A 24,829-nucleotide genomic window follows, 5' to 3' on the forward strand; every position below is an offset into this window, starting at 1 on the left:
AGTGGGCCAGAGCAGCACACACAAGTTAACAATCTGTTGCTTTCCAAATCTATGGACTCATTAGACATTGCAGTTCCTTGGAGAAGGCATAAGGGAAAAGTGTGACTTCCTTTTTACCTTTAAGGGAATTTGTTAAAATGCTTTACACTATTAGACCTCTGGAGACTCAGCATGTATGGAAAAGCCCACATAATCGTATAGGTGAACTAACTGGAAAGGGAGGTGGGAATTTACCATGATACCTTTCAATTCCTCCATGACGTCATGAATCTCTCCAGAGCATCAAGAAGTCTGGTTTCATTTTTTGTTTTGCCAAGTACAAACAGTGATAGGATTTTCCACTTGAATAATCTTACCTCACCATACAGGCTCTTAGGCTAGGCAGCTTTAATCTCCTCAGATAGTAGAGAAAGTCTTCTAGTAGCAAAGAAAATCCACCAGCAACGAGGAGGTTGCTGTTCCAAGCTTCAGTGGTCTATTCATTGTATCCCCATCCTGAGTTCCTTGACCCTATTCCTTCCCACCAATGAACCACTTTCAGAGAAGGAATTTTGTAAGGCAGAGCATTATTTCATGTTCCAAATAAGCAACGTAGAAGGATGAGAGTTCGTTTGAAAAGCAGGTGCTGTGATTTTAGGAGACAAGGACTTATTTGGGAAAATACATATATTTCAAGTCATTTATTCCCATTTATGAGTTGGGAATCTCAAGCACCAAGTTAATCTTTTCTTCCCCTGTATTCAGAAGTTAGCTAAAATACTCTTTCATTTGATGAATGCATTGTAATATATTAGGTAATCAAAAATATCCCATATAAAATGCATTTAATACATATGACCTACCTAGTACAGCATCTCAGCAATTCCACAGTGTAGAGTACAGGCTGTGTTTTCCCAACTCTGGCTGATTGGAAGCCACTCATGTTACTGTTCAGGGTTTCCAGATAGTATCCTATTATGTATCAGGAAAGGATCAAAATTTTAAGTATAGTTTCTACTGAATGTGGACTGTTTTCCTTTGCAGCAAAAATTTCAGTTAATTTTAGGCTGGGAACTTTTGCAGTTTAGGATAGAAGATAGACATAATCAAACGTAGAAATATGTGCTTACTAATTATGGTGACTTGTATAGAAAAGATAGATTGCTACAGTGAGTAATCTTTACTATTTACTTACTATTTATTTAAAATTGAATAACCCTTATAAAATATTTCATAGGTAAATATTAATTTTAGGCTTTATACGTCTACCTATAAATTACTGACAAAAAAACCAGTTGTGTTTTGTAGATGTACAGAGCTGTGAAACTTAAAGACTTAAAAAATGTATGGAATTAGCAATTTTGTGTTCAAAGACAAAAGCATTAGTTTGGTGTTTTCTCTTACTTGACAGTAATCTTACATTTTGTAGTAGTGTAAGTTTTGCTTATATTATATATATAATATTTTAGATTTTTCTTTATTATTATTGTAACTTCTGATGTAATTTTACTTGGTTATGGGGCTAATATATGCACATGTAGAATCTGGCTAATAAAACTTTTGCCTCTAAGAAATAAGAGATCTGGTAAATCTGCAAAAGAATATATAGATATTATTAATATTTAAGTGGTTTTAAAAAACAGGGCAGTTGTATGAATATCACTTGATTAACACAACTGTACTAAGACTTTTCAGCACATTTTTTTTCTTTTTTTTTCCCCCATCTTTATTAACTTGAGTATTTCTTATTTACATTTTGATAGTTATTCCCCTTCCCGGTTTCCAGGCCAACATCCCCCTAACCCTTCCCCCTTCCCTTCTATATGGGTGTTCCCCTTCCCATCCTCCCCCCATTACCGCCCTCCCCCCCAACAATCACATTCACTGGGGGTTCAGTCTTGGCAGGACCAAGGGCTTCCCCTTCCACTGGTGCTCCACTAGGATATTCATTGCTACCTATGAGGTCAGAGTCCAGGGTCAGTCCATGTATAGTCTTTGGGTAGTGGCTTAGTCCCTGGAAGCTCTGGTTGCTTGGCGTTGTTGTTCATATGGGGTCTCGAGCCCCTTCAAGCTCTTCCAGTTCTTTCTCTGATTCCTTCAACGGGGGTCCCATCCTCAGTTCAATGGTTTGCTGCTGGCATTCGCCTATGTATTTGCTTTTTTAGCACATTTTACCTCAGTTGAAAAAAATCAAATCCTAAGTTTTTAGTGAATTTATCTATGCATTCAATCAATTCACTATTTTAATCTGAGGAAAGCCAGTGTGTCTTTGCCCTCATTTATCCACTGTCAGAGCTGATTCTCACTGACCTCAGTGCAGAGAACCAAGTGTGGCTCTAGACTATGTAGCCAGTCAGGGACTCAGCAGAGAAGAGTAAGTGGTCAAGAGGACTCTGGGGGGATTGGAAGCCCTAAGGAGAGGGCCAGAAGAGCAGCAACATCCTTAAATTGTAGGTATGGCACCAAGACATAAAAACAGATGTGCAATGCGGAGAAATTGAATCATTTTCTTGAAGGTAAGGCCACCAGTGGCCATGTTTGCTCTGCATACACACTGTAGATTTACCAGGTCTCTCTACCTTCCTTAGAGGCTTCTCTGACCTCCCTATTTAATTAAAGTTCATCTTGACTCCTTGTGTTTAAACAGCATAACTTCCCCCTTCGTGTCTCTTAGCAAAACACACAAAAGTTGTTCTGTGTTCTCTTTTGCTTATTACAGGATTATCCCAGCTAGCTCCTAGTTAAATGGAGGCACAGTTATCCAAGCTTTTGATTGATTACTTTATCATAATAGCTATGTTTTTCCTCAAGATGACAAAATACTACCTAGAAGCAATTTAAGGGGGGTCAGGTTTATGGTTTAGCTTGGCTTGTGGTTTCAGTGTCTTAGTCCAGCACAGTGGGGAAGGCATAGAGGACGCCTGGATGTTGGAAGTCTGTGGCCGTATTAGTTCTCTTGGGCACATAAAGAGACAGAGCGAGGCCTCTAGAGGCAGGTATTTTCCGCAAAGTCCAGACCCTAGTGGCTCACCTCAACCATCTGGGTCCCAGTTCCTGAAGGATTCACAGATTTTAAAATAAGCTGGGGGCTGAGCATCGAAAACATGAGCCTGTTCGTGGATGACATTTTAGACTCAAACCACAACAGTTAGCCTCGGTGTCTGCCTTTACCCAGTAAAACTTGCATTTGAAATCGTTGCTGGTGGCTATATGTTCACTGGGAGCACTCACCCACTATCACCACAATGCAATAAATGTGTTATGTTTAGCTGGGCAGCTTCACCATACATGGGGGATGATTTGCCTCTAAACTGTATCTATTCATTCAGAAGTAGAATTGTAGTTTGTGGTAGTGTCTTTAATTGCTTTTAATTATATAAATGATTGATGATAGGATAATATCTTAGAACTGATGTGGCTCTAGTTTTTAGTGTAACCTGTGGCATTTTGTAGGGGGTCTAATGTGTGAATGGATGCATTTGAACTTGGAGCCTCTCATTTTGAGTTTGTTTGAAATGACGCCTCGGGTGTCTCCATAATTTAGTAAGAATTTCTTGGAATCTTGTTTGCAACGACACCCCCTGCAGCAAATTATCTTTGTATTTATCTATTTTTCAGTTGTGCATTCCTAATTTGTAAAGGACTAGAGTGTACACTATCCTAAACACCAACTTTCACCCACACCTAAAGTATATTCATTAAGCCAATAGATTTCTCTCAAATTAGTTTTGCAGACACAGGAATCATGTGACTCATGCTGAAGTCATTGAAAAAACACAACTAAAGATATGGGCTCTGACTAATGTCAGCTATGTTGTAATGCACGTGCTAACACTAGGAAATTCTACTTGTACTTTTACACTCTGTACTTCCTCCCAAACACAGTAGCGATATCTTCTATTACCTTATGGTAATAGAAGGTGTGGATATTACCAAAGCCTGTATGTACTATTTGTTTTCCTAGACAGGTTGAGTACCAGTGATTGATACATTTGTATTGATTTTATGATCTAAGTTTGAATCTTGGCACTGTCAATTCTGAGCCTGTGCATTTGGAAGGCCTTTTTATTTATCCCCCCCCACCCCCGAAGTGCTTTTCATTGGTGAACTGGGGATGGTCATACCTATTTTGAAAATGCAATCAGGCCTATTTGGTAGCATCTTTTAGTTGTTTAAAACAACAACATAAAAAAAAACTACTTGTATTATATTTTATGAAAAGTTTAGAGGGTGAGGCACAGCTGGAGAAAGTAGGTCAGTAGGACAAGTACTTTGGGGTGTCTTATTCTTGTCCCTTTCCTGAATTACTCTATGCTTTCTGGCCACCGTAAAGCAAACAACTCTTCCCTGCCCACAATTCCTACTGCTATGATGTTCTGCCTGTGCAGTGATGTCAAGAAAGTATGGGCTAAAAAAAAGTCTTTACAACCCCAAACTAAGAACACTTCCCCTCAAGTGGATACAGTCAGGTGATTGATTCATGACTTATGCAAAAGAACTGACAGTGCTCATGCAAATTACAGATAATATGGTCTAATCCGTGGAATTATTATGAAGATTAGTCAGATTAGCATTTATATGCATGCTTAAAACTTTAAGTTACACAATTGCTAGATGATATTATCAGTGACAATCGTTTTAGCATTATTATGGCTACCTTAGAGTGGGGGATTTGTTTGAGGCCCCTAAACATTCTACATGAGAAAGTTTGGATATTTTCCTTAAAGTGTTAGAGTTTGGTGCTTGTTTATAAAGTAGAAATGTCAGTTATTGCTGTCCATTAATGGTTAATACTGAAAAACATTGAAATCCACAAAGATATTCTTGTGGTTCCTGTATATTCAAAGCACCTGGTGACATTATGCTATCAATGTCATTTCTTTGAGTAACCCTAATTTAACAAATGGGTTGAGTGCTGCTTTACCCAGAATTCTGGATGCTCTTTAGATAGTGAGGGTATACTCTGGCCAAAGAGAATCGTGTGCTGATTAATGGAGCTAATATTTTACACAAGTATTAAGGAAGGCAGTGAGGTTATTTTAAAATTATGATATTTTTATGAGAAATAAAAACTAGACTTTGTCAAAGAGAAGTCATTGTGGACTTTTTGAGTGAATAATGTTTTATTCTCATGTTAGCTACAGGAAATGGATGGTTCTAAACATTGAAAAATTACTTCTGGTATAGATCTGCATTTCCCTTAATAATTAATATTCATCAGCTGTTTAGTGAAGATCATAAAGACTCATGAAAACGTAAAATAAACTTATACTTGCTTTTTAAAATCAAGAACCTTTCGTGTATTATTACTTTTCTTATCACCTCTGCCAAATACCCAGCAAAAAACAACAAACAGCTGAAGGGAGGAATGTGATTTAAACGAATCCAGTCCATCATGGTAGAAAAGACATGGAGGGGTTCAATAGCAAGAGGATTGTTAATAGATTCCTGTGAATCTCTGTGGATCAAAAATATGAAAGCATTCTTTTCCCCTTCACCTTTTTCTTTCAGTCCCAGACCCCCGAGATGACACAACTTACAGTACCTGTTTAAAACATGGTGGGTTTATTATATACACATTCCGTTCTATGGGCAGACAATAGAGTCAAGAACAGAGAACTAAATGGGTTGCTTTGTGCCTTGTGGTAGGAAGAACAGTGCACCTGGTCTCAGAAGACCTGGTCTGATTCTGTCTTTATTCATCACAGCAATTCACTGAGACAAAGGCATGCTTGGAGCTCAGGGTTGGAAATGGACAAATGAGATCAAAGTGTTAAGTTTTTACTTTTCTGAAGGCTATTTCTATTCAAAGAGTTCATGGTCCTGGGACCCCTACTCCATTCTCCTTGTCTTGGACTCTGGGCTGAGAGCTGTCAGGCTTTAAGGTGTGTAAGCAATGTGTCAGACAGAAATTTATTACTCTAGCACATACCTGAAATAATCAATAGTGAAGGAGGGATGAATAGTTTTATAAGTTCTAATCCAGGATTGATTGGCTCCATTGCCTTTAGGCTTATGAAGCCATCTTGTGATGGGGACCATAGGGCAGGGAAAAGCTCAATACTTTATCTTTGGGACAGCCAGGAAGATGAAGAGTAGAGTCCCACTGTTTCCTTCAAAGACCTATCTCAATGACCAGGAACCCACACATTACATCCCACTCATAAGATTTCCACCTCCCTTTATCATGCCGTTCTGAGAATAAGAAGTGCTAGGGTACATTTAAGGTCCAAACCCCAGCAATGATATCAGAATTAATTAAGAGGACACGACTCACTTTCTGTGGCTTTGAACAGATTAACGGATGATGGAGTTTATCATTAAGCAGCTAAAAGGAGCATTTATCATCCAGAAATGTGCAGTTCATTCAGAAAAATAGATTTGGAACTGAGTTTTAAATGGAAAAGAAAAATCTCATGAATTGACTTGTTCTTGTAATTAATATTACTATTTATCTAAAAATCCACTCATTTCATAATCTGCTTTATATACAAGACACTTATATGTGAGGATTGAGTCTTCCTCCAGTATTCTTACCCCTGTCAACTCAATAGGCAGAATATATAGTACATGTTAAGTGTGTCCTTGGTATAATAATTCTGTGGTCACAGAAAACATTCATCTCCTGACTAGTTACCTCAGTAAATTGTGTTTCAAGATATATTTATTGGCATATAATTCATATAAATTTATATCAAGCACACAGTTTATTGGTATATAGTATAATCAAACAGCATCACCACAATTCTAGATTATACCACATCCCAAAGAGAAACCTTTGACCCTTAGCTTTGATTGCTCTCAAATGCTCTCAACTCTGTCCAAGGCATTCAAACCTTAGTCTTAACGTGCATATGTTGGAAATTTTATGCTAATGTGGTTTGGTTCATGTGGCATATTCCTTTGGATGTCGTTCTGTGTAAAATCATGAGTCACTTATCTCTTCATACTGCCAAAAATACTGTATTCTGTCGTTACACTCCAGTTTATTTTACTGGTGGATGTTTGTCTTTCCACAGCTTGGTTGTTATGCTTGCCAGTGCTATGAGCATTGTTGAGTATGTTTTTGTGAGCATCTGGTTGGTTATATATTCACAAGTGGAGAGGTTGAGTCACAAGACAAATGTGCTGAACATTAAAAGGAACTGCCAACCTCCTATCTAGAGAGATTGTACTTTTTCACATTCTAACCAGCAATGAATAAAGTTTTCAGTTTTTTGTCATGCCTGATAGGACCCGCCATTGTGTTTTGTAAATTATAGCTGTGTGTAAAGTGTTGTTTCATCCTGGTTTTTCTTTATATATTGTTCATAGTTAATAATGCCGAATACCATTTCATGTGCACTTGGATTTCTTCAAGACTGTCCATTCAGATATGTTGTCAGTACTCTTTTTGTTAGTTGTGTTAATTCTGTACTCAAGATGCATCTATTGCATGCACCTTGATTGGCAGGTGTATCGATGGACCTTTTGATTGGCGCTGTGCACGTCTGTGATTGACAAGTAGTTTCTTCATGCCAGGGGAGGCCCTTTCGCTTTCTGATGTTGTCCTTTTATGCACAGAATTTTTCACTTCCATGAAGATTAATTTATCTCTACTTTCTCTTACCTATTATGTCTTGGTGCTATAACCAAGAAAGGGTTGACATGAGGCATTGACCTATGGGTATAACAGTATGTTACTAGGAATCATTTTTATTGCTATGGTCCTTTAGTAGGGTTATAATAATTTTTCTCTTAGACCCATGGCCTACCTAGTCTCAAGTTCTTGGACACTTCAGCAGTGTCAGGTAAGAGTTCTACTAGGCTATCACTTCACTGAGTAACAAATGGATGGTGACTCCCATCCCATTTGTCTCACTATTGAGCTTGCAATGGTTACTGTTATAGGTTGAAGGATGTGGATCTGGGAGATATGGATGTTTACTTTTCCTTTTTGGTAGTACGCTGAGTACTTTCTAGTATAGATGAAATCTTTAGCTACACACTGGGTTTTCTTCTATTTTTCATGACATAAGTAAATGTTGCATTTGGAAATATGGCTGTACCACCAGATATTGGAGAGCATCCAGTAGCTTGTGATGTTTAGGGCACTTCTGTGGGGCCAATTTGGCTAATGTCTTAAAAAGATGTAACCCATTCTCGACCCTGGACATTTTATTAATGGCATAAGAAGTCTAATTGGGTTATTCTCCCCCCTATTGTTTGGTGACTCCATTTAGAATCCTTTCCTATATGGAAACTTCTATAGTAGTAGATTTCCATGTTTTCTCAGAAGGCCTCTAGTGTTAGCTTTCCCTCCTTATATTCCCTTGCTTACCCTTCTCTTCCATCCCCTCCTTATTTATTCCTCCAATTGGAATTTCACCATTGTTCCTCTATAACATTATATTCTATTTCTCTTTACTTAGGGCAACCCCTCCACCCCACCTGGTCCTTCCTGAGGTACCCAATCTCTGTGACTATTTAGCCTCGAGCATGCAGACTGAATGCTTAAAAGCTAGCATTCAAATATAAGCAAAAACATATGATATTTGTCTTTTGGGGTCTGAGTTACCTGACTTAGGATGCTATTTTTTTCTAACACCAACCATTTACCTGTAAATTTTATAATTTCATTTTTTTTAACAGCTGGGTAATCCCCTCAGCAAATGTTTGACAAACAAAGCAAATCAAACGACAAAAATATGGAGTTCAATTTGTGATGGCCAAGTTTTCTTGAGTATGCCCTGAGGTTTGGTTGAATAATTAGTATCACTTCATAGAAGTGGACCAGTCTTTCTTCTTCTATGGGATCTATTGCAAAAAAGCATCTTGGCTTGAGTTGGGATTTTCTGTTTGCTTGCCTTCATCTGTGCTGGGAGTTTGTCTGGTTTGAGCATATGCAGTTCTGATCCAAACTGTCTAGTAACCACTGTTCTAGGGAGAATTCACCATTGTAAAAATCATATTAAAGCATGTTAAGTTCTAAATTTGGACTCTAATGACATCTATAGTTTTTAAATTGAGCAGAGAATACTCTTTGGACATGGTGAATGACAGCTGTGATGGCAGTCTGTAAAGCTAGTGACAATTGTGGTGGCAGTCTGTGCAGCTGTAGACAGTGACAGCTGTGATGGCAGTCTGTATAGCTAAAGTGACAGCTGTGATGGCAGTCTGTGCAGCCGTAGTGAGTGACAGCTGTGATGGCAGTCTGTGCAGTTGTATTGAGTGACAGCTGTGATGGCAGTCTGTGCAGCTGTATTGAGTGACAGCTGTGATGACAGTCTGTGCAGCTGTAGACAGTGACAGGAAAATCAAGGCAATAACACTTTCCTGCCTCCTTCCTTCCCAGAAAGTCAAGGTGTTCAATTTTGTATTTGAGACACTTGTTTTTGGGGGTTGGGGATTTAGCTCAATGGTAGAGCGCTTGCCTGGCAAGAGCAAGGCCCTGGGTTTAGTCCCCAGCTCCGAAAAAAGAAAAAAGAAAAAAAAAGACACTTGTTTTTTCTTTCCTTTATGAATACGAATCATCAGGTACAAAGGGTACATCTGCTAGGTTGGTTATAACAATATTGGGGGTATATCTAATTAAAATATTACATTTATAATTATCAATTAAGATATATATATATATATTTAAGCTCAATTAACTTTATAATTATCCATGATAATATTTTGTTAACTATAATGGCCAATAGTTATCCAAATCTATTTGTCTTTTTTTTTCTTTCTGGGTAAAAAGATTCCAGAAGTTACTTCATTTTTGTTTTATTTCACTTTATTTTTACTTGTGAAGGTTATCTGGTAATAGATCACTTGATTTGTTGACGTTTGAAAGCAGAATAAAATTCTATCATAAAAAGATACTGTAAGCTATCCAAGCAGACATGAGGCATTTCCAAACTGACTGGGCTATACTGGAGGAAACTTAAAATTTCTACTTTCACTGAAGCTTTGCAGGCAAACATTAAGAAACACAGGCTGAGCAACCATAACAAATGTGAGCCCGCTACTCTGCTCGGTGCTCTGTTTATTATGTGGTACCTCATGGGGTCAGGAGAGGGACTTTTCTGTTTGAGCTGAGTGGCTTGAAGGTCACGGTGTATATACTCTAAGGACGGAAGAATCACAGTGTCCACACTTGCCACAGACTCATCTCCCATCCACGCATGCTCTTTCTTTATGCAGCTCCACATAAGAAGAAAGCTCTCTCGCTCCCCCCTAGCTAACGTAATGCTTTATAGCAGCTGCTGTGTTCTGCATGTGCTTCCATTGGAAAGGCCATTTTAGGTTGGGCCTTCACTTGGAAGAATGGTAGGTAATGTCCAATCATTATATTGAAAAAGACAAACAAAACAAACACCCACCACAGTGAAGGGGTGAAGGGTTCTAAACAAGATCCAGTATTGAGAACTTATGAAACTCAAGTAGAACATTGAACCCTAAAACTACATAAAAACCGCACCCCTGCCACTCAAGACAGAAAGACCATGTTATCCACTGTCACTATGCAGTCACTATGCAAGGAGGAAGAGATTACCACCAGATTTCTCTTCAAAGGAAAGGAAAGGAGGATCAGTTTCTAAGACAAAGAGATTTAGCCTGAGAGATTTCAACAGAAGTGCAATGGTTCTGTTAGAAAATCATAGACTCTTCCTGAATGTTTCATGAGGAGCTATAGTTTGTGTTTATAGCATGCGTTTTGCAAGAAAGGAAGCAATCTTTACAAATTTGATCATGGTATTAAGAGAAACAGAAATCTTTGCTCTGATTCCTCCCTGAAGTATTCTGTCTTTGTTGGATGGCATAGTTGAGGTGGAGAAAGAAGATACGTGGAGCGTACACGGTGTAATATCCCTGATTATCCTGGAACCGTGGTGACTGTCCAGCAACTGGAATATAAATTCCCAAACTGTTGCCTATTTCTTCTAGGCGGCAGCTTATTTCCTTCTTGTAAACTGTTATTTTTTTTTTTAACTTTGAGGCTGAAATGTAAAATGTAAGAAACAGTGATCAAGGAAGATTTTGTTATTTCTGGGGTGAGCAGTATCCTAGAGGTAGCATCTGTCAGAGCTAAGATGTCTCTGTCTGCTGCCTTTGCCTCTATTCTCTCTCCTCTTCTCCCTTTTTCTCTACTGTGAGGGGTTCTTTCAAAAGAAGATGCTATCGTCCTTGTTCTGTCTATCTTAAGATTTCTGAAATTGAACTTGGCTTGTTCGGAACATTGCTCTGTTTCAAGACATGATTGCTTAATTTTTCAACAGACCTCTACATGGATTTTAAATATCTAGAACATTAAAATCCTTCAAATGTCTTTGCCTGCTGGACTTGATTCTATTCTGTTTTTAATCATCTTGCATTCCTATGTAAGAAATGCTTTCATTTTTTTTCCTGTGCTGATCTTTTTGCCGCTTCCTACTGATTTGTGTGCAAATACTCCATTATTAAGTTTTGGACAGGCAGTACATGATATCTTATTCTGACATTTTCTTCTCATTTGTAAACTGTATATACTATAAAAAAATTGTTCATCTTCCAGTTTTCAATTTGCCCCTGTGTCTGAGTCCAGACTCCTAGTTCCAGTTCTTGGCTGAGTACTTCCCTTGTCTCATCTACTCTCATCTACAGGCTGATAAATCTCAATTTCCCTCTCGATTCCTTTTTTCTCCTGTCATTTTGTTGATTATACTATTGCCCTTGTCTAGACACTGAACCTACAACATGTTTCCATGTTTTAGGTCATGCTGGCCCTCACCCAGTATTTTGTAGGAATACTTTCCATGAATTTTTCCCATTTTAAAATGTTTTCCTTACCATATGTATTTGTTAGGAGATGGGTATGCTACTCACAATCAAGCCTCAGGATAACAGTGGCTTAACCACAGTATAAGCCTAGCTTTTCTTTCCAGACAGTTGGACCAAGTGATCAGGGACATACAGTCACAAACTCCTTCCATCTTGTGTCACCTGCAGTGATCCAAGAGTCCTTGTCCACCTCGTAATTAAGGGAAACCTCCACACATTCAGTTCATTCTGCAAACAGGGAAAAACTGCCTTTCTTTCAGAGTGTAGTCTAAAAGTAACTTAGAATCCTCACAACTCATGCTTCATGAAATAGTCCTTTGGGATGACCACACCTAACAACACAGGGGGCACCGTAATCATCTTGTGTTAAGCTCTCTTGTTCTCTAGAGGCCTGGAGAACTAGCGTGTCATTTCTTCATTACAATTTTACTATCGTCACCTTTTGATGGATTTTATTGCCCATTTCTGAGATTACGTCTAGAGACTTTCCCTGTATGTTTCTGTCTGCTCACTCTTAATCTACCCATTCCTTTTTCTTTTAAGGAAAAGCTCGTGTAACATTAAAACTCGTCAAACTATGCCAGTAGCTTAAAGCATACAATCTCTAAGACTCTTTAAGTATTAAGTTCATCTACCTGTCCTCGGCCCTTTAGAAAAGCCCATCTTTCATTACTGCATTCATTAATAAGTTCATTAGCAGGCATGTGTTGCATGCCTCCTGCGTGTCATGTGCAGTGTCTCACTTATCTTCCTTCCTAAGCTAATTCTCTGGATTGTGGGTAGAAGACAGAGTCCTGGATACCTATACTTCGTTTCCACCACAATTCTCTTCAGATGGTTGTTTCTACCATTGTCATGCTTGGGAGGTTAAATCCATTTTCAGAACACCCCTTTAAAGCTTGTTCATACAATCGGAGCAGTTAATTTGCCTTACAGAGATCAATAGTACTTATCTGACACATTCAACTTACATATGTTTGTACAGTACACAATTGTTTACTATAAATTATTTCATGGTGGAGCCATAATTAACCTTAGGACCTCATGGAAATTTTACAACAGTACAATGCAAGCTTAGACCAAATCTTATCCTGTGTCTAGTTGATTATTTGTTCCAAAACAACTTATTTCAATCCTCCATCCTACCACTTGATGCATATCTTTATAGTGGAACACACCTTTGATTAAGATTATCTTTCGAAATTTCCATAATACAGTTCTAAGTCTTGTGATATAGAAACTTACATAACCAACCTGTCATCATTTTAGCAGAGATGATGTTTATCATTTTGCTAACCCTAGAGGCGAAATTACCCTTAGTCTTATTTACTCATGATGCACACATTTATTAAATGATATTTAGATCTGCACTTGCCAAAAAAATAGAGAGATGTGGAGGAAGTATATGAAAGGAGAACTCCAAAGGGGAAGACAGACTCCCAGAACACGTGCTTAGAGCGATCTTATTGCATTCAGCTGTGAAGTGGCTGCTCAGACTCCATTTCTAGCCTAGTGAATCAGCTCTCAATAACAATGAGTGACTGTTTAGTTCTCTTAACCATAACCTTGGTCAGAAAGAGGAACAGTGGCAGGCGGAAAAGGAGGAGCCTCAGTCCTGGGAGCCTGTGGAGTCCGTAGCAGTTCTTCGCTTGTCTGTCTTTATGTTGGCCGTCCGTCTGCTTAGGTGAGATGACAGTCACGATCTGGTAGCTCACAATCCTGAAGGTGCTTTTATCTAACTGGGTGGATTTCTGCTGTTAAATTTACATTTTGAGCCATTTTTCTTACAAGGATAAGAATAAAGTCCATCTTGGTGAGGTCACTTGCTCTTTTGCCTTTTGTTTCTCTTAGCTGTCAAAGTCTGATCAAGTTTGGAAGTAAATATAACTCAAGCAGAGATAATGCAGAAAGGATTAGACTTTGTGTGTGGTATCCATGTTGTGAAAATTATTCCTTACGTATTAAGGTTCAGGAAAAGCATATTAGCACATCTTAACTGCTATTCTATTGCTATGAAGAGCCCCCATCACCAAGGCAACTTATGAAAGAAATCATTTAATTGAGGGTTTAATTACAATCTTAGAGGTGTAGGGGTCTCGGCAAACCTCACAGCCAGAAGAGTGATAATCCTATGTCAGACAAAAGGGAAGTTCTGTTCAATACAACTCAGTAGCTGATGTTGGTCCAAATATGGAGAGTCTTGACACCAGATTGTTTATTTCAGGCATATTTAAGCATATCATGACTTGGGAAAAAATTTTCCTGGTGATAATTAACTAAATCTCATGGGGTCTAATAGAGCTTAAGGCATGACAACATTAAAATACTCTTTGTAAAGTGCATGTAGCCTATTCCTTAAGATGGGTTCTATACATGGACTACATGTTACATCTTAAGGGTCTTGGGGAAGATCTAGTGTGGTCTTCATCATATGGAAAGTGGGAAAATCACCAGGCTACTAACCACCTCCATTCCCAACCTTCTGGGCAGAAAACAGGTTATACACCTTCTCCCTTTGAAGAGACCACCTTGGGTGTTTAACATTCCTGACTTTCCTAGTGCTTATCTGTGAGCACAAGGACAGTGTGCTTCCTCCAGCTGAGTTCATGATTAACAGAGTAGGGAGCATGATAGCAGGTAGGCAGACATGGTGTTGGAGCAGCAGCTAAGAGTTTACATCCTTATTCATAACTTGGAGACAGAAAGAGGGAGAGTTTTATGATCTTCCTCTTCCTCCAATAAGACCAAGCCTCGTAATCCTTCCCAAAACAGTTTTGATGACGAGAGACAATCATTCAGATGTATAAACTCACTCACTAACCACAAATACTCATATTTATTCCATTTTACATTTATCTTTAAGTGTTTAATAAATATTACAATTATAATTTAGCATGTTTTTATTATTTATAAAAATAAAAGTATGTAAGATATTATTCTAGTTTCTTTTTGTTGCATGACATGACATGTCCTGAATCAATTTAAGGGTGAAAATGGTTTATTTTGTTTATAGGCTACACTTCATTATTATAGGATGTCAGCACGTGGATTCTAATAGGAATTTGAGGCAGAAACCACAGGTGAACATTGGCTTTCATTCAAGGTCATGTTTGATAGCCTTCTTATATAGCCTAGGACCACCTGCCTGCTGCTGGGCTAGATAGTGGGCAGCCACAGAGAGCTGGACGGGTTCTCCCATATTAAGTAGCAATCAAAGCATCCCCTCACAGACAAATCCATGGTCCAATCTGATCTGGAAAATCCTTCAGTTGAGAGTCTGCTCTTGGATGACTCTAGGTTATCCCACTATTACAAAACTAGTAAGTACATCCCACTTTTCTTGAAACTTTTTCAGGAATATTTGAACTTTGCCTGAAACAATGTTTAATGATAAAGGATGAATAGAGACAAGTTTTCAACTTCCACTGACTTTATCATATTAGCTGTACATCTGATTTTTGATATATGAAGAGGCAAAATAATGGGTGTAAAACTATTTTCAAAGTCCATAGAAGAAGTATTTTAGATGTAACATTAGTCAAAAAGAAGTCAAGAGGAAAAACAATTTTTCTATTCATATTTCATGATTTCGTCCTGTCATGGACAGAGTAGGTGAAAATTTATAACATTAAAGTTCAATTTAATGTTCTGGATTCTGGAAAGCATGTAAAATTAATAGAAATTTAAACTACCATTTTAAAAACACAAATACCAATACATGGATTTATCTAACTGACTTAATAGTGAATTTCTGTTTTCGACTTCTGCTGAATCTTTGGCAATGACTATATGCAAATGGCTAAAGAAGGAAAGTGGAGTTATGAAGATTTTTTCATTTGGATTGTTAATGATGTATATAGGCAGTATAGTGTATAAATGTTTAAGTTTACAATTTTTTTTTTACCTTCTTGCTACTTCCCATATGACTGCTGCATGATTTAACTTTCTCTTCCTTGTTGTTGTAAAAGTATAAAAATAAAAAGATGTATTATTGTCTTTTACCTCGATGGGTCGGGTCCTCGGTGCCCCAAGATATCTTGGCTAGATATCTTGGCGGAAACACATCCCAACTCCGCTGCGGTGGCCCCGTGTCTCCAGCCACCGCACACTTTCCTACACTCAAACCCTCACATAAAAGAACACACAACCCAATAATCTTAGATCCAATTGATAAAATATAATTGCCCACTTAAACATACAAAGCCCGGTACCATCCATCCCTTAAGAACATTGATAACAACCTGTAAATACACTGAGCGAAATCTTTACGTCAGCCTCCAATGTCCTGCCACAGCTTTTCTCCCTCCTGTCTCCCTTCCTTTTCGTTCAAGTCTCCTCCTCTTCCTTCAAACTTCTCTGCCACCCATCCTTCCTTCTCCTCCAAAGAGAGGCCTCTTTCTATCTTGTACCTGCCCCTCACTTGTATTTTACAAATTCAATGGGGAGGTTTTAGTGAAGTCACTTGATTCCTGAGTACATGACTAGGCAGCTGTCCTTGGGGCAGTGGAATTAGCATCAAAGTACAGATAACTCCAGGGCAAACCACAACACTTCCTCTCTTCACTTCCTTATGTTTGGCTGGTAAGACTTGACTGAAGGGAAACTGTCCCTAAGTGATTGGAATAATACAAAACAGTATGCGAAGTTGTGTATAGGAACAAGGCTAAAAAATGTCCTCTTTCGATTTTTAAGATTCGCACAAGGTGGGGAAGTATTTAGTTGGACGACTGTAAGTCTGAAGGTACCTCGTGCACTTTGACACTCAACACGACATTTATTGCATTTTTCCCATCACCTGCCAAAAAAGTGTGCTAGGGGTAAGCCAAATGAGTCACCGTTTATACCCTTAAATGTTTAAAAAAAAAAAAAACTTTCATGAGAAGAAAGGCAGTCATTGTGAAGAATTTACAATGCATGGGGTAAGTACAATTAGATGTATTGCTCTACCTTGTCTGAATGAGATGTGAAAGGCTTCTGAGAAGGGGTCCTCGAGGTGACCCAGAATATATGGATAGATGCCAGCGAGAGGTGAGAGAAAATTGAGGATAAAGAGCCTCAGCCACAACAGCAGATAGAAACCCAATGCTTGTGTACAGTATTCAAGTTTTAGCATTGATGCAAACAGAATGGAGTTAATCCCTACAGGACAACCTGTACCAAATAATGGGTCTTGAGCTTGATTAAGCAGAGATAGGAAGCTTGGAAATGATCAGTAATAGGGAGAACGTGAGCGGAGTTCCTGAAGTAATTCTCACGAAGATTCAGAGTGAATCTTCAGGAAGGAAGCATGCATAGAAGGATACAATTTAGGAGATCGTTGAGATAAATGGAGCAATGAACTGGGACATAAGGATACTTTATTGCTTTGTAAGGATAATTACAGGCCTTTATTGCCTTGGAAACACTGGCCAGTCATATTCCTACTACTTCCAAGCCTCTTTGCACCTCATGCTTACGCCAAGCGCCAGGGGCCATTCTCTGAAGAGGAATTGAATGTATGTAGTTTATTCCCATAATCGGAAAGAAGACGGTTACATTCCTTATCTGCGGTTTCCGTGCTAGGCACCTGGATACAACACCTCAGTTTTTCTCACATTTCTGGAGGCTGTGGAAGGATGCCTGATAGAAAAACAACAGTTTAAGATTGGCAAGGCTTAGTCGGAGTCACCAGTTAGGTAGATAATAGAGTTTATCACACCAACAAACAAGGGGCAACTGGGACCATCACAGGTAGTGAGAGCTGATGATACAATTTCTTATGTGTTGAGAAAGAAGAAGAGATAGCTAGATGGACCTGGTGCCAGGCTATAATCTTCAAGCCCACCTAGGTCCTACTTACAGGTCACACAGCTAGGGGTCCATCTTCATCTGGTGGCCAAATGTTCAGAGGCACAAGCCTGTAGGAGACATTTCATATCCAATCCAAATAAGATACATGAGATCACATCCTAAACGTTTGATACGTATAGTTACAACTTCTCAAAAATATAGCAATGCCAAGTATTTTCTTAGGAGATCATTGATGTGATGTGTCGTGTCTATGAGATTTTTTTTTCTCAACTTGTCTTTAATCAGTGCTGAGGCAGTAATCATCCCCTAGATTTTGTAGCTGATAATCTTCTGTACAACTGGTATTGGGAGTGCATTCACTTTGAATTTTCAACACACAGTATCGCCATTTACTCAGAGTTTCTGGTTTCCCCAAGGAGGAAGAAAAATCCTAATGTTTATTACTTGGACCCTGTTTTAAAAAAGCATATCCAAAATATTCAGATTTGGTTATTAGTGTAATTATCTTTTTTTCTGGTTCTTCAAAAAGTTTTTCTTCTTTCTTTTTCATTTCCAGGAAAGACCCCCTCTCAGCTTCACCCTTTACCTGTCTCAGAAACAACAGCCCATTTTAACCACAGATTTGTAAGTATTCTTTTAATTTTTTTCCTACTTAAGAAATTAGATACAAATTTGGGGAAAAAATAGTTCCTTTGGCAAAATACAGCTACACAATATGAATGGACATGAAAATTTGAAAAACTTACCACTCTTCAAAAATAGCAACTGAATATTATGAAAGAAACCAACCACCAGTCAAAAAATCTTTTATTATGTGTATGAGCAAGTAGTGAATATTGCATTTATTCTTTGGCAAATTCCTCTTTCCTGACATCATTTTCATTGTGTTTTTCTCTTGTGTGTCCACATGTTTTATGAGGCTAGTGCGTTACCTATTATTGCATTGACATACCTTATATCCATATATTTTAGAATGGTTATGACACAAGTAAGAAGGAGAAAAAAATGATAGAACATGGATACAGGAAAGGGAATTTAAAAGTCATGCAATGTGTATCTTGTATGCTTAACGGTTTTAGTAAAAATTTAAAGGTTCACACTGCACTGAACATAGCTGAGGACTAATCAGTTTCAATACATTCAGTACATTTCTTCAATGCCTTTTACTGTGTATAATAATTAAGCTTAATCATTCAGTTCAGGATCTGGTGCAATCTGACCCATCCTATTCTATGTAATCAGGAGTTTAAGGATGAACATGCATTTTGACAGATGTCTTATTAGGTAAAGTTAGAAGAACCAGGGAGAAAAAGAAAAAAAAAAGCAAATAGAAACATGTCGTATAAGTGTTATCTGTGATGGTACCATTTTTACACCCTGTTATTGCAAGAAAACTGGATATACATCAAGTTCAAGAGTACGGTCCTAGGGGTCATGCTGTAGAGCCATGGTTCTCAGCCTTCCTAATGCTGCGACCATTTAATACACTGCCTCCTTGTGGTGATACTGGCCCCTCCCAACCATATAATCATTTCATTGCTATATCAATGAAATGAATATCAATGAATTTGCTATTGCAAATATCATTGATATTTGATATGCAGTGCCTGAAGAGGTCAAGAGCCACAAGTTGAGAAATGCCCCTGTAAAGAGAGATCAAGAAAGCAAGGCCACTAGCTAAGGCTCTCACTGGCTCGGAAATGTGTACAGCACATGCCTGGACCTCACAACTGTAAACATCTGTGTCTGTGGATGTATTGACCTGGAATAATAATAACTGCTTAAGATCTTTCTATGATTGAGGGAAATTCTCAAATCACTGTTACTTAATAGTTGTAGCTTTAACATTTTTGGAGTAGCCAATACAGCCAGCCAACAGGAATTTGATGTATTTTTAATTTGCCTCATCAGATAAGATCTAGCAAATTGCTTAGTTAACAGGGATATTCAACTCTTAAACGTTCCGTAGCAGTGCGATCTGTTTCCTAGCGGTGTGACATTACTTTTTTGGTTCTAATCCATCCACTTATTCATTTTCTGGTCTTGGGGGTAAGTACCTGAACGCTGGGTACTATACTGTTGACAGTACAGTGCAGGCTAAAAGGCTTCCTTCACAGCTTGCAGTAGGAACTGCAGGCTGACAGGAACCGGATGTAGATCTCTCCTAAGAGACACAGCCAGAATATGGCAAATACATAGGCGAATGCCAGTAGCAAACCACTGAACTGAGAACAGGACCCCCGTTGAAGGAATCAGAGAAAGAACTGAAAAAGCTTGAAGGGGCTTGAGACCCCATATGAACAACAATGCCAACCAACCACAGCTTCCAGGGACTAAGCCACTACCCAAAGACTATACATGGACTGACTCTGGGCTCTAACTGCATAGGAATAGCCTAGTAAGGGCACCAGTGGAAGGGAAAGCCCTTGGTCCTGCCAAGACTGAACCCCCAGTGAACATGACTGTTGGAGGGAGGGCGGTAATGGCGGGAGGATGGGGAGGGGAAGCCCATATAGAAGGGGAGGGGGAGGGGGAGGGGGAGGGGGAGGGGGGATGTTTGCATGGAAACCAGGAAAGGTAATAACAATTGAAATGTAAATAAGAAATACCAAATTTAATAAAGATGGAGAAAAAATACATTTAAAAAAAAAACGAAACTATCCTACATAGAAATGGAAGACATCTACATTACAATTTATTTCCCCATCTCTTCTATCTCATTTCATAAACCTTGCCCTTTCATCCAATGATGACTTTCTTCGTAAACATATATAACCTCTCTTATGAGTTAAGTTGGTCTTTATGGAATCACTTTGAAAACTGTTTCAGGATGGATTCTTGGCCGTGCTTGCTGTTGTTTTTGGCAACCATCTTAGATCCTTGACCTGCATATATGTTGTGGCCCAATTACTTGGTGTCACTGTGGAAATTCTAACAGTGGGAGCAGGGACTGTCTCTGACTCTTTTGCCTGCTTGTGGGACCTTTTAATTCTACTAGGTTGCCCTGTCTAGCATTGATGTGATGGTATGCACATGATCTTATTGTAGCTGGTTATGCTGTGATTGGTTGATGTCTTCAAGAGGCCTGCTCTTGTCTGAGGTGGGGCAGGATGAGGTGGATATGGAGGTGAGGGAAGGTGGTAGGGAGAGAGATTGGGGAGAGGAAGGAGGGGAAAATGTAATTGGGATATAATACATGAGAGGATATTTCTTTTTAAAGTCAGGTGTGAAATCATTAAATGGCTGACTTTCCCTACTTGAAAGGACTGTTGGAGACCATCTAGTTTGTCTCTTCTTTGTAGAGTAGTGCTTAGCGCTTCACCCACGGTCTTAGAAGAAGACAGGGATTACAAATCCTATTTTTTCTCCCAACTCCACTCTGCCCCTATCATACTAAGCTGACTTCTGCCTCTGCCATTTCAGGAACCAGTAACACTAGTGAATCTAGTTTCTCTGAGCAGTGGAGTAGTGAGCTATAAAACCTCTGACTTACCTGTCCATCTGCATTTGGAAAGCAAGAGTGTCATCCTTATAGAATCTCACTACGCAAGAAGGCATCCATGGGCAGGCTGTGTGTCCCCTGTCCACCCTTATTGTGGCCCTTCCGCCTCTTCTCAAGCTCCACTACTATGTTCTTTTCGAAGAAAAAAGCTCCAGAAGGAAAACCAGGTTTCAGAAGGGAGATGCACATCTCTCAGATGAGAGGAAGCCACCAGTTAACCTGTCCTCGGTTTCCTCAAAACGAATTGGTTGTTCACCCAAGTAGGTTGTTCTCCCAAACTTTGGGAGGTTTTGTTTTGTGAACTTCAGAGAAACGGAAGCAGCTTAGACGGACTATGAGCTTGCCCAAGGTATTATGTAAGAAGCAGGAGCATGGAGCTCAGATGACAAACCATTGCAAAGCCTGTGTGCCTCACCCTTCATTGCTGATTCTTTTTAGCTTTGCTGCATGTAATTCTGTGAAAACAGGTCAATTTTAAATGCAAATAACTTGAGAGTTTATAAATTGTTAAGTAGGGCATATGAGCTATCTTGCAAATTATTTTCACCTTTCAGACTTTGCAGTGCTCTCTAAACTCATATTTTACAAGTGTGTAGGTATGTATGTATGTAGAGGGAAGAGGACAACCTTGGGTGTTGCTTCTTGGTGACTATGCACATTTTATTTTGAGGCAGAGTCTCTCACTCTTTTGGAACTTGCCATCAAGCCCTAGGGTTCACCTGCCTCTGCCTGACCAGCTCTGGGATTATAAGTGTGTGCCACTATGCCTTGGCCCTTCTTTGTTTCATTTTTTTTTTTTTAAAAACATGGATTTGGGAAATCCAACCCAAATATTCATGCTGAGATAGTCACTCGTCAGACTAGCAAGTACTTCACTGATCAGTTCTCTTCCATCCCTGCAAACTCATTTCTTGACATGTGTTGATGTGTGTTCGTGTGGCTAAGAGTACATGTGTATGCGCTTGCCAGTGGAGACCAGAGCTTGGCGTCGGATGTCTACTTTCCATTGCTCTCCACCTTGAGACAGGGTCACTTTTTTAACCTTAGCATCATCTAGTCAGGTATCTGACTGGCCAGTTGACTCCAGGAATTCCTCCAGTGCTGGTTATATAGACTCACACCGAGCATTTCTGTTTTCTGAGGATCACACGTACGTGTGCTTATGTGCCAGTCATTTTACTGGCCAATCTATTTTTTCCAGTCCCTTACCTCACTTCTGAAACCCATTTTTGCTCTTTCTAATCTGTGCCATTTGTTGTAGCCAAACCAACCTGAAATGCAGGTTTGATTGTCCACTATTTCTTAAAATCCTTCAATAACTGCCTGTTGCTGTACCCACATAATTTTTAACATTTCCGGGTGGCATGGTTTCTACCAAAGTGCCCCTTTATCTTGTGCTGTTCGGTACCGTCTTTCCTATGAACTGACTATGTGCCCTTTCGTTGTTTTAAAATTAATTTTATTTTATGTGTCTTGCATGTTTTGCCTTGCATGTATGTATGCACACCATGTGCATTCCTTAAAGGTTCAAAGAAGAAATCTGGTGCCCTAGAACTAGAGGTAAGAGTGGTTGGGAACCCAGCACGTGGGTGCTAGGAACCAAAATTGGGTCTTCTTTAAGAATAACAGTGCTTTTAATAGCCATCTCTCCAGCACCTTGCATAGTCTTCTTATAGCCATGAAATGTGCCATGTTGTTCTCTTCCCATGAAATACTCTTTTTCTCTAACCTTCTTTTATTCGTTCATCTCAGACGACTGATGAGTCTGATGTTGATGCAGTGCTCCTGTGCTATATGTTTTCCTGAGACCTATTGTAGTTGTAAATCATATTAGACCTGGACTGGTGCTTATTTATGATTACGTATTCTATAAAGAGTTCTATATCAGGCATATAGTTGGCACCCATTAGATATTTTCAGGTGAGTTTCTAAGTGAATAACATATTTGATCATGTGTAAGGAAAAATATTCTTCAGAATTTCAAAGCAAATAAACAAAAAAAACAGAATTTCCTTTTGCTTTGGTAAAACAAAATGACTTTCAGCCACCTTGATTACTGTTTTTAATACCCGAGTGATATAAAATTCCCTTGTACTATAATGGTGTAATGGTGTTTCCATGTCTGAAGTCATTTTGCTCAAGCAAATTCAGACAGCAAAGGGGTGATTCCTAAACTGAGTTGTTTTTTTGTTTTTTTGTTTTTTGTTTTTTTTTAACAAAACCAATTAAACTAAGCAATTAAATCTTGGTAACAGCAATTGTAAAAGAAAAAAAATCACAATTAAGTGACCCAAAGAGATTTCAGAGATTCAGGATGGCCAGTCTCCCTTCAGTGCCAGTGACCCATGAGCAAGTCTTTTTGATGTTTCAGTATACCACTTTTGCTTGGGAAGACATCTGAGAATAGTCTGTAATAAGGCTAATTTGTAGGTTGTTAATTGTGATGGCTAGTGTTAAGTTGTTAACTTGACAGAATATGGGAGACGGGCCTCTCAGCATGCCTGTATTACCAGTATTATTTGAGACTGGAAGACCCTCTGTTGTTGACAGGAATGTTGGGCTGGATAAGAAGACAAAGGCGCTTGAGTAGGTGCAGGCTTTCATCATTTTTGGCTTTCTTACTGTAAGTGAATGCAGTATCATGAACTTCTTCCATATCCTGGCATCTCCATGGTCTTTGCTCTTGAACTACTAACAAATAAATAAATAAAATAAATACAAAAACATCTTTCTCCCTTAAGTTGCAACATGAGAAGAAAAACACTTGTAGACTTGTGTGGGTTTTTTTTTTCCTTTTTCTTTTTTTTACTTGCTTGTTCGGGTATTTTGTTTCTGTTTTGTTTTGTTATTTCTTCAGTTATTTTAATTCAGATTAGGAGAATTTTCCTACGCCAAAGTTCTTCATTATCCTTTACCAAATGCGTTAGCATATCAGTGCAGAATTTGAATGTAATCATAGTGGTGGAATAACTTAAAGTGTCTTTCTTGGTTCATGGAAGCTGAAGGCTTAAAATATAAACAGATGTTTTATTCTTGTGTCAAATTCACCCCAGACTTTCTGCCTATAAAGACGGGTTTTTCAAGTGATGAGAGCAACACAAGGTCAATGGTTATGAAATTCAGTTGGAGTGCTCCATTGAACCTCTGATGTCAATGGTCAATGCACAGGAAGTATTCATTCTTGCCTCGAACCAGAGTCTTTATCTCTCCAGGGGCATGGGGGATGCCCTACATAGTGTTTAGTGACATGATGGTAAATTGCTCTATCAGTGAAACCTCACGATTGCTTAGGAGAAATAAAAATGGAAGACGGCAGAGGAAGATATCAACATACATCCTGATGTAACAAGTGCAATGAACACTTAGTTTTCTTTTTAGTTCAGTTTTTAATTTACAATAAAGAAAAGTTTACTCAGGCCTGAAATTGAACGAGCAGGTCTCCGAGACTGAATATGGGCAGTGTCACACTGTTAAAGCTACCAATTATAACCTGCCAAGTGACTGACATCTTGTCGTAGTGTGAAAATAAAGGAATCAATGCATTCTAGAGAAGGGGTAGGAGAGTAGAAGATGTAGTGAGAAAGATGTAGCGAGTTAAGCTTTATTTTGATTCTGTTCTCAGATGTGTTAACCTCAATTGGCTACAGAATTAAGAATACATATGGTGTCAGACAGAAATGCTCTGGGGACTGCTCAGAACTTCATATTGATAACAACTGTCACCACTGAGAGTTATGCACGAATTTGGCAAACGCCGCCCTCATTCTTGTA

The 24,829-nt window shown here is 38.8% G+C and overlaps 1 protein-coding gene and 1 long non-coding RNA gene across 10 annotated transcripts in view; one reads left to right on the plus strand and one right to left on the minus strand.

Moving 5' to 3' along the window:
• Pkib (cAMP-dependent protein kinase inhibitor beta) overlaps nt 1-24,829 on the plus strand; it is a 96,604-nt gene that overhangs the window by 34,091 nt on the left and 37,684 nt on the right. For all 9 annotated transcript variants that reach the window (XM_087596838.1, XM_087596835.1, XM_087596836.1 and 6 more), the window contains 1 exon segment: nt 18,113-18,180. The gene's annotated coding sequence lies outside the window, so the exon portion shown is untranslated.
• LOC147998663 (uncharacterized) overlaps nt 17,106-24,829 on the minus strand; it is a 30,987-nt gene continuing 23,263 nt past the window's right edge. The window contains exon 3 of the long non-coding RNA XR_015645233.1: nt 17,106-17,385. This is a non-coding gene — a long non-coding RNA (uncharacterized LOC147998663). The remainder of the gene's footprint in view (nt 17,386-24,829) is intronic.

This window comes from Rattus norvegicus, chromosome 20 (genome assembly GCF_021556685.1).
Source record: "Rattus norvegicus strain SHRSP/BbbUtx chromosome 20, alternate assembly SHRSP_T2T, whole genome shotgun sequence".
NCBI lineage: Eukaryota > Metazoa > Chordata > Mammalia > Rodentia > Muridae > Rattus > Rattus norvegicus.